Genomic DNA, 13,337 nt, shown 5'->3' with positions numbered 1-13,337 from the left:
GCAGCGTGTACAACAAGACTGCTGAAGAGAATAGACGAGCTTGTGAGCTGGGCGAGGATGAAGATCAAACCCCCCAAATCACGCAGTGTGTCTATCAGGAAAGGAGTCAGAAGCGACAACACCATCTTTGTCGCAGGTGGTGAGGACATCCCATTGCTGGCAAATCAACCCGTCCGCAGCCTGGGTCGAACCTACACAGCAGAGCTTTCTGACAGGCAGATGGGGGAGACGGTGAGGAAGCAGCTCGCAGATGGCCTGGCCAGGATCAACCAGAGCCAGCTCCCCGGAAAGTACAAAGTATGGTGTTACCAGTTCATACTGTACCAAAGGGTGATGTGGCCTCTGAAGATGAGCGAAATCCCCTCCTCAGTGGTAAGCAAGATGGACGGGCTGGCAAACTCGTTCATCAGGAAGTGGCTGGGACTGCCAAGATGCCTCTCAGACGTGGGCCTCTTTGGTAGGAACACGCTTCAACTGCCACTGCGATCCATCAGCTCTGGATACAAGCAGGAGAAGGCTCGGTTGGTGCTAGAGCTGAGGGAATCCACTGACCAGCTGGTGAGAGCAGCGGGCACCCAGATAAGAACTGGAAGGAAGTGGAAAGCCCAAGAGGAGGTTGATTTGGCAATCGGCCAGCTGAAGCACCGCGAGGTGGTCGGCAGAGTCCAGGAGGGTAGAGCAGGCCTTGGAAGGGGCGAGACTCCCTTGTTCTGGTCAAAGGCTTCCAAAGAAGATCGAAGAGCCATGGTGGTGGCAGAAGTGGCAAGAACTGAGCAGGAACGCCTTAACATAAAGGCGGTGTCCCAGGGCCAGCAAGGACGCTGGACGTCATGGGAAGGTCTCACAAACAGGCCCATGTCATGGTCTGACCTGTGGAAGATCCCCCAAGCTAGGCTCAGCTTCCTGATCAGAGCAACATATGACACCTTGCCTTGTCCCCGAAACCTCCACCAATGGTTTTCTGCCGAAGAGACCTGCCCCCTTTGCAACACCATCAATGCGAGCCTCCAGCACATCCTGACAGGCTGCAAGACAGCGCTGTCCCAAGGCCGCTACACATGGCGACACGACCTGGTGCTGAAAAAGCTGGCAGAGGTGGCAGAGACATGCAGACAGGAGGCAAACAGCAGACCTTCCGCTCCAGACAGACATCCCATCCAGTTTGCAAGGGCTGGAGAGAGAGTCAAACCCTCCCGTCAGAGAGATACAGCAAGACTCCTCGCACCGGGTAGTGAGTGGACCATGAGGGTCGACCTGGGGAGACAGCTCCAGTTCCCCAGGGAGATCGTGGAAACATCGCTCCGACCAGACCTGGTCATGTGGTCAGAGGCTTGCAAGACAGTCCTTCTGGTCGAACTCACTGTCCCTTGGGAGGGTGGTTTGGAGGCAGCCAACGAGCGGAAGCGAGCCAAGTATGCAGATCTGGCGGCGGAGTGCAGGGAGGCTGGCTGGAAAGCCGTTATGTGCCCTGTGGAAGTGGGGTGTAGGGGCTTCGTAGGTTCCTCAGCTGCTCGCCTACTCCGTGACATAGGATGCACAGGAGCAAGGCATCGGAAAGTCATGAAAGAGCTGGCTGAGGAGGCGGAGAAAGGCAGCTTCTGGCTGTGGCTAAGAAGGAAGCATAAGGGTTGGGGGGCGAACAACACCTAGGGCATCAGCAGGGGGTGGCAGGGAGAGATCCCTGCCATCGCTCCGCCACCAGGAGATGTACTGGGGTTAAAGGAGCGAAACGTCAATGACTGGTGGTCCCCAGCTGATGACCCAGTTAGGCCCACATAGGTGTTCAGTGAGGTGTCACAGCACACCTGTTCTAAAGGCACTGTTGGAGGTGCGTCAGGCAGCAATGCCCAGCAGGAGTACCATCACCTGTATCATGATTTGTTTAACCTGGAAGCATCCAGTGACTACTGTGAAAGGGCAGTTGGCATCCAGGGAAGACTGGAAGACAGCCAGGAGAGACTGGATGACCGCAGGAAAGTCTGCACCGGGAGTGGACGGCTAGTTACCTCACCCACTTGTCCCATAAAGGGACACCCTAAAACTGACTACGAAGACAAATAAGAAAAAACAACCCGATGGCCCTCCGAGAGGCGGGATGGAAGAAGGGCCAATTCAAACGGATTTCTCGGTAACGACTGGAACGGACATAGACAAAGATTCTTGGATTATGAGAAGATGCAGGTGTGGGTGGGAAAAGGTGACCACCTTCCGAGGTCTACGGATCCACCAGGGAAGGAAAAAGTGTGAAGAGGGAGGCCATCAGCAGCAACATTGCACTGCAACCGCAGGTCAGACAAGAGGAACCCAAAGCCAGGTGGCAAACCACAGTGCTGAGGGATCCAACGCTGCTGAGGAAAGGCAGGCGGAGGACACAGGAGGGCCCTCGGTGGACACCAATGCCTCTGAGGGGGGCACCGCTGAAGACACACACAGAACACAAAGCAACCCCAACAGCCAGGGGCAAAGCCGGAGAACAGAGAGGAGAGAACCTGGAAGGAGGCAGCTGGTCAAATGGCCAAAGGCAAACGAGGTTGCAGTCTGGCAGAAGCTGGACAAGGACCTCAGTTTCATCCTAGATCATTCACTGCGTGGCCAGGTGGACACCAAGTTGAACTGCATTGGAGACATCTTGTATGATGAATGCAGAGGCAGATTTGGAGTGATGGCTAAAAAGCGGAGATCAGGCCCAATGCAGAAGGGGAGAAGGGAGAGAGAGATTGAGCAGTTGGTGAAGAGGCGGCGTCAACTCCGAAAGCAGTGGAGGAAGGCAAGTAGAGAGGAGAAGGAGGGCCTGAAGCCGCTGTGGGAGGAGGTGAAGGTAAACCTTGCCAGCCTGCGAAGGGCGGAGCGCATTCGCAAACGCAGAAGGCGGAAGGAGAAAGAGAGGAGTAACTTCTTCAAAAATCCCTTCAAGCATGCGAGACAGCTGCTAGAGGACAAGAGAAGCGGGAAGCTGGAGATTACTAGACCGGAGCTAGAGAATCACATCAGGGAGCAATACAGTGACCCAGCAAAGTCAACTCCGCTGGGATCCCCTGGATATGTTCCCCGCCCAGCTCCCCCAGCTTTCCTGTTTAATGCTGCTCTCCCCAAACTCAGTGAAGTAGCAGACGTGGTCCGGAAGGCAAGAGCATCCTCAGCCCCAGGCCCCAACGGGATACCATACAAGCTGTACAAGAACTGCCCAGGAGTCCTGAGACACCTGTGGAACCTGTTGAGAGTGGCTTGGAAGAACCAAGTCATCCCTTCAGAGTGGCAAAGAGCTGTCACAGTTTTCATCCCGAAGGAGCAGAACTCCACTACCATCAGCCAGTTTAGGAGTATCGCTCTCCTCAATGTTGAAGGGAAGATCTTCTTTTCCATCTTGGCTAAGAGGTTGACCAGCTACCTCACAAGTAACGAGTACATCGACACCAGCTGCCAGAAGGCGGGTGTGCCAGGCTTCCCAGGGTGTGTGGAACACTCTGCAGTAATATGGGAGCAGATCCAAAGGGCGAAAAGAGAGAGAGGTGACCTGCATGTCGTGTGGCTGGACCTCGCCAACGCATACGGGTCTGTCCCCCACCAACTCATCGAGTTTGCCTTGGACTTCTTTTACATCCCAGTCTGCATTAAAGCCCTGGTAGCCAAGTACTTTGAAGACCTCCAGATGTGCTGCACCCATCAGGACTTCACAACAGGCTGGCAACAGTTGGAAGTAGGCATTGCCATGGGATGCTCAATCTCCCCCATCCTGTTTGTTGCAGCCTTCGAGATCATCCTCATAGGGGCCAGGAAGATGGTCGGAGGAGTGAAACTGCCCTCAGGTGAAAGGCTACCAGCGGTGAGAGGCTATATGGACGACATCACCACCATTCTCCAGACAGCAGCGTGTACAACAAGACTGCTGAAGAGAATAGACGAGCTTGTGAGCTGGGCGAGGATGAAGATCAAACCCCCCAAATCACGCAGTGTGTCTATCAGGAAAGGAGTCAGAAGCGACAACACCATCTTTGTCGCAGGTGGTGAGGACATCCCATTGCTGGCAAATCAACCCGTCCGCAGCCTGGGTCGAACCTACACAGCAGAGCTTTCTGACAGGCAGATGGGGGAGACGGTGAGGAAGCAGCTCGCAGATGGCCTGGCCAGGATCAACCAGAGCCAGCTCCCCGGAAAGTACAAAGTATGGTGTTACCAGTTCATACTGTACCAAAGGGTGATGTGGCCTCTGAAGATGAGCGAAATCCCCTCCTCAGTGGTAAGCAAGATGGACGGGCTGGCAAACTCGTTCATCAGGAAGTGGCTGGGACTGCCAAGATGCCTCTCAGACGTGGGCCTCTTTGGTAGGAACACGCTTCAACTGCCACTGCGATCCATCAGCTCTGGATACAAGCAGGAGAAGGCTCGGTTGGTGCTAGAGCTGAGGGAATCCACTGACCAGCTGGTGAGAGCAGCGGGCACCCAGATAAGAACTGGAAGGAAGTGGAAAGCCCAAGAGGAGGTTGATTTGGCAATCGGCCAGCTGAAGCACCGCGAGGTGGTCGGCAGAGTCCAGGAGGGTAGAGCAGGCCTTGGAAGGGGCGAGACTCCCTTGTTCTGGTCAAAGGCTTCCAAAGAAGATCGAAGAGCCATGGTGGTGGCAGAAGTGGCAAGAACTGAGCAGGAACGCCTTAACATAAAGGCGGTGTCCCAGGGCCAGCAAGGACGCTGGACGTCATGGGAAGGTCTCACAAACAGGCCCATGTCATGGTCTGACCTGTGGAAGATCCCCCAAGCTAGGCTCAGCTTCCTGATCAGAGCAACATATGACACCTTGCCTTGTCCCCGAAACCTCCACCAATGGTTTTCTGCCGAAGAGACCTGCCCCCTTTGCAACACCATCAATGCGAGCCTCCAGCACATCCTGACAGGCTGCAAGACAGCGCTGTCCCAAGGCCGCTACACATGGCGACACGACCTGGTGCTGAAAAAGCTGGCAGAGGTGGCAGAGACATGCAGACAGGAGGCAAACAGCAGACCTTCCGCTCCAGACAGACATCCCATCCAGTTTGCAAGGGCTGGAGAGAGAGTCAAACCCTCCCGTCAGAGAGATACAGCAAGACTCCTCGCACCGGGTAGTGAGTGGACCATGAGGGTCGACCTGGGGAGACAGCTCCAGTTCCCCAGGGAGATCGTGGAAACATCGCTCCGACCAGACCTGGTCATGTGGTCAGAGGCTTGCAAGACAGTCCTTCTGGTCGAACTCACTGTCCCTTGGGAGGGTGGTTTGGAGGCAGCCAACGAGCGGAAGCGAGCCAAGTATGCAGATCTGGCGGCGGAGTGCAGGGAGGCTGGCTGGAAAGCCGTTATGTGCCCTGTGGAAGTGGGGTGTAGGGGCTTCGTAGGTTCCTCAGCTGCTCGCCTACTCCGTGACATAGGATGCACAGGAGCAAGGCATCGGAAAGTCATGAAAGAGCTGGCTGAGGAGGCGGAGAAAGGCAGCTTCTGGCTGTGGCTAAGAAGGAAGCATAAGGGTTGGGGGGCGAACAACACCTAGGGCATCAGCAGGGGGTGGCAGGGAGAGATCCCTGCCATCGCTCCGCCACCAGGAGATGTACTGGGGTTAAAGGAGCGAAACGTCAATGACTGGTGGTCCCCAGCTGATGACCCAGTTAGGCCCACATAGGTGTTCAGTGAGGTGTCACAGCACACCTGTTCTAAAGGCACTGTTGGAGGTGCGTCAGGCAGCAATGCCCAGCAGGAGTACCATCACCTGTATCATGATTTGTAGAAACGTATAAAACAGTCACCCTACAAACCTCTGTAGGGACAAAATAATAAAGTTGTACAAATGAGAGTAAATGAAAACAACACAAAATCTACTTATCATACTGTTGTTATTCATACAGGATTACCATTGTTGTTTATATGAACAACTTACCTATCCATCCTGATAGTGCCGTACAGCTGTCTAGTCACTCAGTCTCTGGGTTTCAGCAGAAGGTGAAGATGCATAGTTGGAAGATACAGTGTGTGTGTGTGTGTGTGTGTGTGTGTGTGTGTGTGTGTGTGTGCAGACAGTGAGTTGCCTCTATCCCCACCACCTTCAGTGTGTATGTGAGTGTGTGTGCTGTGGTCCTTAAGTCATTGTAACACGTGAACTTCCTCCCTCTTTCTCTCTATCTCGCACACACACACACACACACACACACACGCACGCACGCAGATGGAAGAGGCTATTCAAGTGGAGCCCAGTACAACCACATCCTGCCCTTCTCTCAGCCAGCAACAACACAGACCATCAGGCGAATGCTCCGGAAATCTACTGTAATTAGCAGAAAATAAATCTAGGATGTTTTATTAAGTGTCCTTGCAGTATGCAAGTAACACTTATTGTTATTGTCCATATATATGTATTATTATTATTATTATTATAGCAAAATTTGCACTAGGTAGACATGAGAGGTGTCATAGCGTGCGGCTCGTTCCAACTCCACTTTTTGTGGAGAAAAAAATCCCAATTGATCCCATCCCAAATGAATGATGGAAAGTTCAAAACCCCACAGCTCGGCCTCTGGGTGACCTACAGAGTGGGTGGTCTTCGCCGGGCGGTGCGGCTGGTTCCCACTATTGTCCGGTGGAAGGTTATGGAATCCACTCAATTCAATTTAATTTAATTAATTAATCTTCCACATTTTGTAAATTGCTCCCATGGCTACAATTGTATGTCTATATTCACAAATTGTACATCAAAATGTTCAGCAACTCTCACAGTTTTTCGTTGTGAGCCGTTTGTTTGAGAGCTAGCAAAACAGAAATACAGCTCAGCCTAGAATACAGCTCAGCCAACTGCCAGTGTCAAAAGGTGTGTTGGTAGGACTAAAAACAGGTTTATCATAACCGTTATCTTTTTTTCAGTCTATAAAAGTGAAATGCGCTCAATATTGACCAAAGGTGTTAAGAATCTAAACAATATAATTATATCATAATCAGAATTAGACACATTCATTGCCAGGAAATATTTATATTGTCAAATAAACTATAGGATCACACAACCTGTTTACTCATTGTCGTCGTGACCCTCATTGTTGGTACAGGCACCCTCGCTTCCACATATTGAGGTGCAATGGACTCCAGCTTTACAGCATTTACTGGGGAATCAGCCCCAGTACAAGCCCCAGTACCAGCCCCAGTACAAGCCCCAGTACCAGTACCAGCCCCAGTACCAGCCCCAGTACCAGCCCCAGTACCAGTCCCAGTACCAGCCCCAGTACCAGTCCCAGTACCAGTCCCAGTACCAGTCCCAGTACCAGTCCCAGTACCAGCCCCAGTACCAGTCCCAGTACCAGTCCCAGTACCAGTCCCAGTACCAGTCCCAGTACCAGCCCCAGTACCAGCCCCAGTACCAGCCCCAGTACCATCCCCAGTACCAGTCCCAGTACCAGTACCAGCCCCAGTACCAGTCCCAGTACCAGTATCAGCCCCAGTACCAGTCCCAGTACCAGCCCCAGTACCAGTCCCAGTCCCAGTCCCAGTACCAGTACCAGTCCCAGTACCAGTCCCAGTACCAGTCCCAGTCCCAGTACCAGCCCCAGTACCAGTCCCAGTACCAGCCCCAGTACCAGTCCCAGTCCCAGCCCCAGCCCCAGTACCAGCCCCAGCCCCAGTACCAGCCCCAGTCCCAGCCCCAGTACCAGCCCCAGCCCCAGTACCAGTCCCAGTACCAGTCCCAGTACCAGTCCCAGTACCAGTCCCAGTCCCAGTACCAGTCCCAGTACCAGTACCAGTACCAGTCCCAGTACCAGTACCAGTCCCAGTCCCAGTACCAGTCCCAGTCCCAGTCCCAGTACCAGTACCAGTCCCAGTCCCAGTCCCAGTATCAGCCCCAGTACCAGTCCCAGTCCCAGTACCATCCCCAGCCCCAGTACCAGTCCCAGTACCAGCCCCAGTCCCAGTCCCAGTACCAGTCCCAGTACCAGTCCCAGTACCAGCCCCAGTCCCAGCCCCAGTACCAGCCCCAGTCCCAGTACCAGTCCCAGTACCTGCCCCAGCCCCAGTACCAGTCCCAGTACCAGCCCCAGTACCAGTCCCAGTACCAGCTCCAGCCCCAGTACCAGCCCCAGTACCAGCCCCAGTACCAGCCCCAGTACCAGCCCCAGTACCAGCCCCAGTACCAGTCCCAGTACCAGCCCCAGTACCAGTCCCAGTCCCAGTACCAGCCCCAGTACCAGTCCCAGTACCAGTACCAGTCCCAGTCCCAGTACCAGCCCCAGTACCAGTCCCAGTACCAGCCCCAGTACCAGTCCCAGTCCCAGTACCAGTCCCAGTACCAGTACCAGTCCCAGTACCAGTCCCAGTACCAGCCCCAGTACCAGTCCCAGTACCAGCCCCATTACCAGCCCCAGTACCAGCCCCATGTACTGAACGGCTGGACAGAGGTTGCCTGGTTCCAGTAGAAGCTGGCCTGCAGCAGTACCCTTTTGACATGTTGAATCAGTGCAGCTTAGGTGGGAGGCAGGTTAGGTGGGAGGCAGGTTCTCAGGTTCTCAAGGGACTTGGTACTGTTTGAGAAAAGCCGATGTCTGGCTTCATCTACTCTGGCTGTACATGATGATGACCAGAGATGTCAGTCTTCTGACATGGACATCTGCTTTGATCTGTTCAGGCTCCAAGGTTAGGGCGACCAGGGTTTCTGTCAGATCTGGTGTCGCCTCCCAAGCTGCCCATGCACTTCTTTTCCCATAGCCCAGGAAGGCTGATGTTGTATCGCATCCTGTTAGCGCGTGGAAGAGAGGTATGGGCCAGTGACCTCTTGGGACCAAGAGCATTGCAGATCTCGTGAACAGGAATGTCCGGTAGTTCTTTCCGCATGCAAAGCCAATCCAGAGCTCTGTGAGGCCTTGTGTGTCAAAGAAGCAGATTGGATTACAACATCGCTGTCAACCGTACGGACAAATGCGTTTTTATGGCTTTTGGCCCCAGCCTCTGCCATGTGCATTTCTCACAAAATGTGACCCAAATGCGCTTCACATGATGACAGAACACTCAATCAGGCAAGGACAAAAAACGTGTACACTGTGTATCCAGGAAAATTGTGGATATATTATAATAATTGGCCAGAACATTTGGACCATTACTGTGCCATCGAGCACAACTACAGGGGCATCCCTTGCTGCTGCTATGCAGGTTTTTTCCACATTCATCCATTCAAGAATGTCTGCCTTTGTGCCGCTGCATAAAAGCCCTTGGCTGGAAATGCTAGATGGCTCCCTCTGATTTTCAATCCTGAAGAATTCTGCCATGTCTGCATCGGGCTGGGATTAAAGGGAAAGGAATAGTTGGGTGACAAGAGTCATGTTGTGCTTGTGAACGCCATTTTTTTTGTTTGTTTGGCTTTTGGGTCAGGTCGATTGGTAAATCGTGACGTTAGAATGATAAGGTTCTATCTCCATTTTTGGTCAAAAAAGATTTTTTTACATAATCTGATTTGTGTTTATTAATGCCTGTGTGGTGTTATTTTTAAAATGTTGAAATTTGTTAGTTAGTAATTAATAAAATACAAAGGTTCCATCTCACAAAACATAATGGAATGTAAAAACGTTGACGCTCAATATCTCTGAACTACCCTAAACGGAGATAGAACCTTATCATTCTAAGCTCACGAAATGTCAATGTCCTTGCTGTGACATATTGCGTCGGTCTTGCAGGTGTGATGGGTGCCGCCAAATGCATTGTACTTCTGACATTGACATTCTCGGTTTCAGATCTTCTGTATTAGCTGCACAGGGTTTAAGGAGTGCTGGACCATGGAGGACGATATCATTGAACACTCGTAAGGGTTCAGCAACAGATATTGTGAGACAGTTGGACGAGAAGGAGCCATCAAATGTGTGGCCTGGTTGTAATGAATGGTCTTTATTAAGCAGTTGTGTAAAACCAGTTGTGTAAAACCAAGGCAGCCCTCATCAACAGAATCGCCTCATCCTGATCAATCTGGTTGGAATTGTGACCTCTAGCTACTCTCTTAGCCACTTGTTCCTTGTTTGCAATGTAGGTGTCCCTCCCCTTCTGGTGTTCACTCCATTCAGGCAGATAGCTGAGGAGATGTTGCTTGAATGTCGTTGTGTGGGGTTCATAATCAGACACAAACACCTGCGTTCTTTCATAAGGTTCCTGTAGAGTTGCCGGAATAGGAGATTGTAAAGGAGGATCTGAATCCTCAACCAGGGCAGCATTTTGTGCAATAGTTAGATGGTCAAAGGTTGTCCCCCACTCACTGGTAGATGCTTCCCCTTCTGACACCCTGGCCTGGCAGTGTCATGAGATGCTTGCCGTTTTGCTGCATATCGCATAACATTTGGCATGTAGTACACACCTGCTGTGTGCACATCGGAAGCTTGTGTAACTAATCTACCAAGAAGCTAAAAATGTTTACAGGATTCTGCCCAGCTTTTCAGATTCGATTCAACATCATCTGTTACTGCCTTGTGAAGGTCATCCATATCCTCATCCTCACATATGACACAATGAATGCCACAGGCTTTGGGTTGACATAATCAAAGATTTTTAGGACTCACTACTAAGGAGGAGCCAACGTCATACTTTTGAGTCCTTTTGACACGACAACTACTACAGTAGCTTCTACAGCGTGTGTGATACAAAGCATTATGTGTTTTAAGCGTTGCTGCAATAACTGAACCATCATTCAACTGATCAATTGTAACATTAACAGAAGAAGAAGAACATTAGCAATAGCTAAGAAATCTTTTTTTCCATTTCTAGTGATACAAGTCCTTCATTTTTGGGTCTTTGCAATGGTTCATCAGCATCTCATTGGCAGAGACAGCATAGGTTCCAATTAATGGTGCCGCTACTAGAGGTAGAGGTAGAGGCCATATTGTGATGACATACTGTAATACATGACTTACGTGAGATTGAGGAAATTGTAGCCTACATGTTGTCATTGCAGGAAATGGTAGTTGTAGACAGAAGTAAAACAAGACAATACCTTATTTTCAGGATGTCTCCTATCAATTGAAATGAAAAGAATGCATAATATGGGCTGTGGGCTGTGTTCATCGTGTAAACAGAAGAAGGCATCAGTCATTGTTATCTTGATAGCTAGCCATCAGTGCAAAACAGTGTTTGTTTTATATGTATATCTGTTTTATTTTAGATTTGTTATTTATGAAGTTGTATCATGTTTGTGTTTGTAGATTGGTATGGGAGTGAACACAAAGTAGAATATTTAGATAGCTGCTGTTTCTAGTCGAGGATTCTGAAAGTTCCAAGGCAGTTGCAGTAACAATTGGGGCTCTCAGAATGTTGCCCTAAATCAACATTCCACCATTTTAATGGATAGGAGTTTGTTTGTTTTTAAAGCTGAATATAAAACAAATACAAAAAAGGAATGATCCTCAAAAGGTCAAGCAAGCAAGACAAGTTAGATGTATCTGTTGATATCTCAAGTTTTAAAGTTGGATTCATGTGAAGAAAGTGAAAAATGTAGTGCACCTTTCATTTTGAAGAAGATACTTGTTGATCCCAGAGGGGAAATGATCATCTTTGCACATCCCGAGACAACACACACACACACACACACACACACACACACACACACACACACACACACACACACACACACTCTGTCCCAGGAGCCCTGACCATTTTTGGTCTTCTTATCGTGTTCTTATCTTTGTTCTTATCGTTCTGTCCATATATGGCATTTAGTAGCAGAATTCATGCGATAAACATTGGCTGTCCCCAATCTCAGACTATACAAGTATGACCTATCTAATGCTTCCCTTATTCCAGATGCTGAGTTAGCACTACATCATTTGTCATGCATATTTTTGTCTGTGGCTGATAAACATAGCCCTTTTAAAAGATTAAGAATTAAGAATAGAATCAAAACATGGTATTCCTCTGAGCTTCCTCAATTTATCGGATAGTGAAGCCAAGAAATAAATGCACTGCCGTGATAAAGAAGACAACGTCGAGATATTACTTGGTCTCACTGGAGGTTAATTAATTAAATGGAGGTGACCCCAACACATTTTGGAGAGCAGTTAAACACTAGCTCTTCTTCCTCTCTACCTCAAAAAGTTATGTTATGCTATAATATGCTAACACTATTACAGATAAAAAGGGAACCAGATACTTATTTGAAAGAGATAATGTAGGTCTATTAAATTATCCTGGTAAGATTGATTGCATGGCTAGTCTACCTGAGCAAAGTGTTGCCTGAAATGTTGCCTGTATTCTCCATACGCTGTGATTCCATTTCGGAAGTATTTGATGCCATGTCAGATTAAACTTAAAACTGGTCAAACTCACCTCCAAATCAGCCTTCAAGAACTCACTCATGGACACTTTTAACGACAATGGCTTCTAAACTATAGGACCTGTCCCCTGCTCGCCTGCTGTTGTTTGTTGGTCTGATTTGTCCTTGGCTTGTAACTGTTTATTCAGAAAAATGTAACTACCGAATCCATTGCATTGCAATATTTTGGCTTGACTAGCAAGTGTGTCATTGATTTTCAACAATGACAATGATGTTTCAGTAAAACAATGTGTTTTGAATTAAGTTTCACTGAAACGTTGTTGAAAATCAATGACACACTCCCTCCGTAGTCAAGCCAAAACATTGCAATGCAATGGATTCAGTGAGTTATATTTTTCAAAGTTTTTCAAACTTTGGATTCAAAGTGTAAGCTAGAAGTCACTGTCCATCTGGAGAGAAATGCATTGCTTCCAATTTATTTACAAAGAGCTACTAGAAAAGCTGTCTCTCTACCTTATATCGCTCATATTATACCACTTGATTCCAAGAATAGATAACTCTTTTACACACTCCAGGCCCAGTCTTTAGAATCCACAGCTGGTCTCTCCTCTCTCACAGCTGGTCTCTCCTCTCTCACAGCTTTATGCTGACCTCAGTTGCTCTAAACGCCATGTTGACAGGCTGATAAAGGTCAGAGAGAATATGAGCCTGCCAATCTCACCCACGACAGTAGAGGTCGCAAGATGTCTGCACAATCCCTCCGACATCTGCTCCTCTGGACTTCAGCAGGCAGGACTCAATATGGTTTAAAGAAATAGGACAAAAAGTATAATAATAACGAATAATAATGAAATATTCAATATTCTTTGAAATATTTCTGATAGGTGGGATTTGCTCTTTTGGGACTATTCCATTGGTTCCATTTATTTCTTTATTTTATATTCAACTTTATTGTCATTGACATAGTATTAAGACAACGAGACGTAGTAATTTTTTTAATAACAAGCCAGCCACTAGTTATCCTCGAAAAGGATGGTCAGGTTACAGTTAACTAAAAAGTACCTAAATAATAATAATAATAATAATAATAATAATA

The sequence above is a fragment of the Nansenia antarctica genome, assembly GCF_963989245.1.
Source record: "Nansenia antarctica genome assembly, chromosome: 3".
NCBI classification, from domain to species: domain Eukaryota; kingdom Metazoa; phylum Chordata; class Actinopteri; order Argentiniformes; family Microstomatidae; genus Nansenia; species Nansenia antarctica.
Note: the sequence above shows the minus strand (reverse complement) of the source record.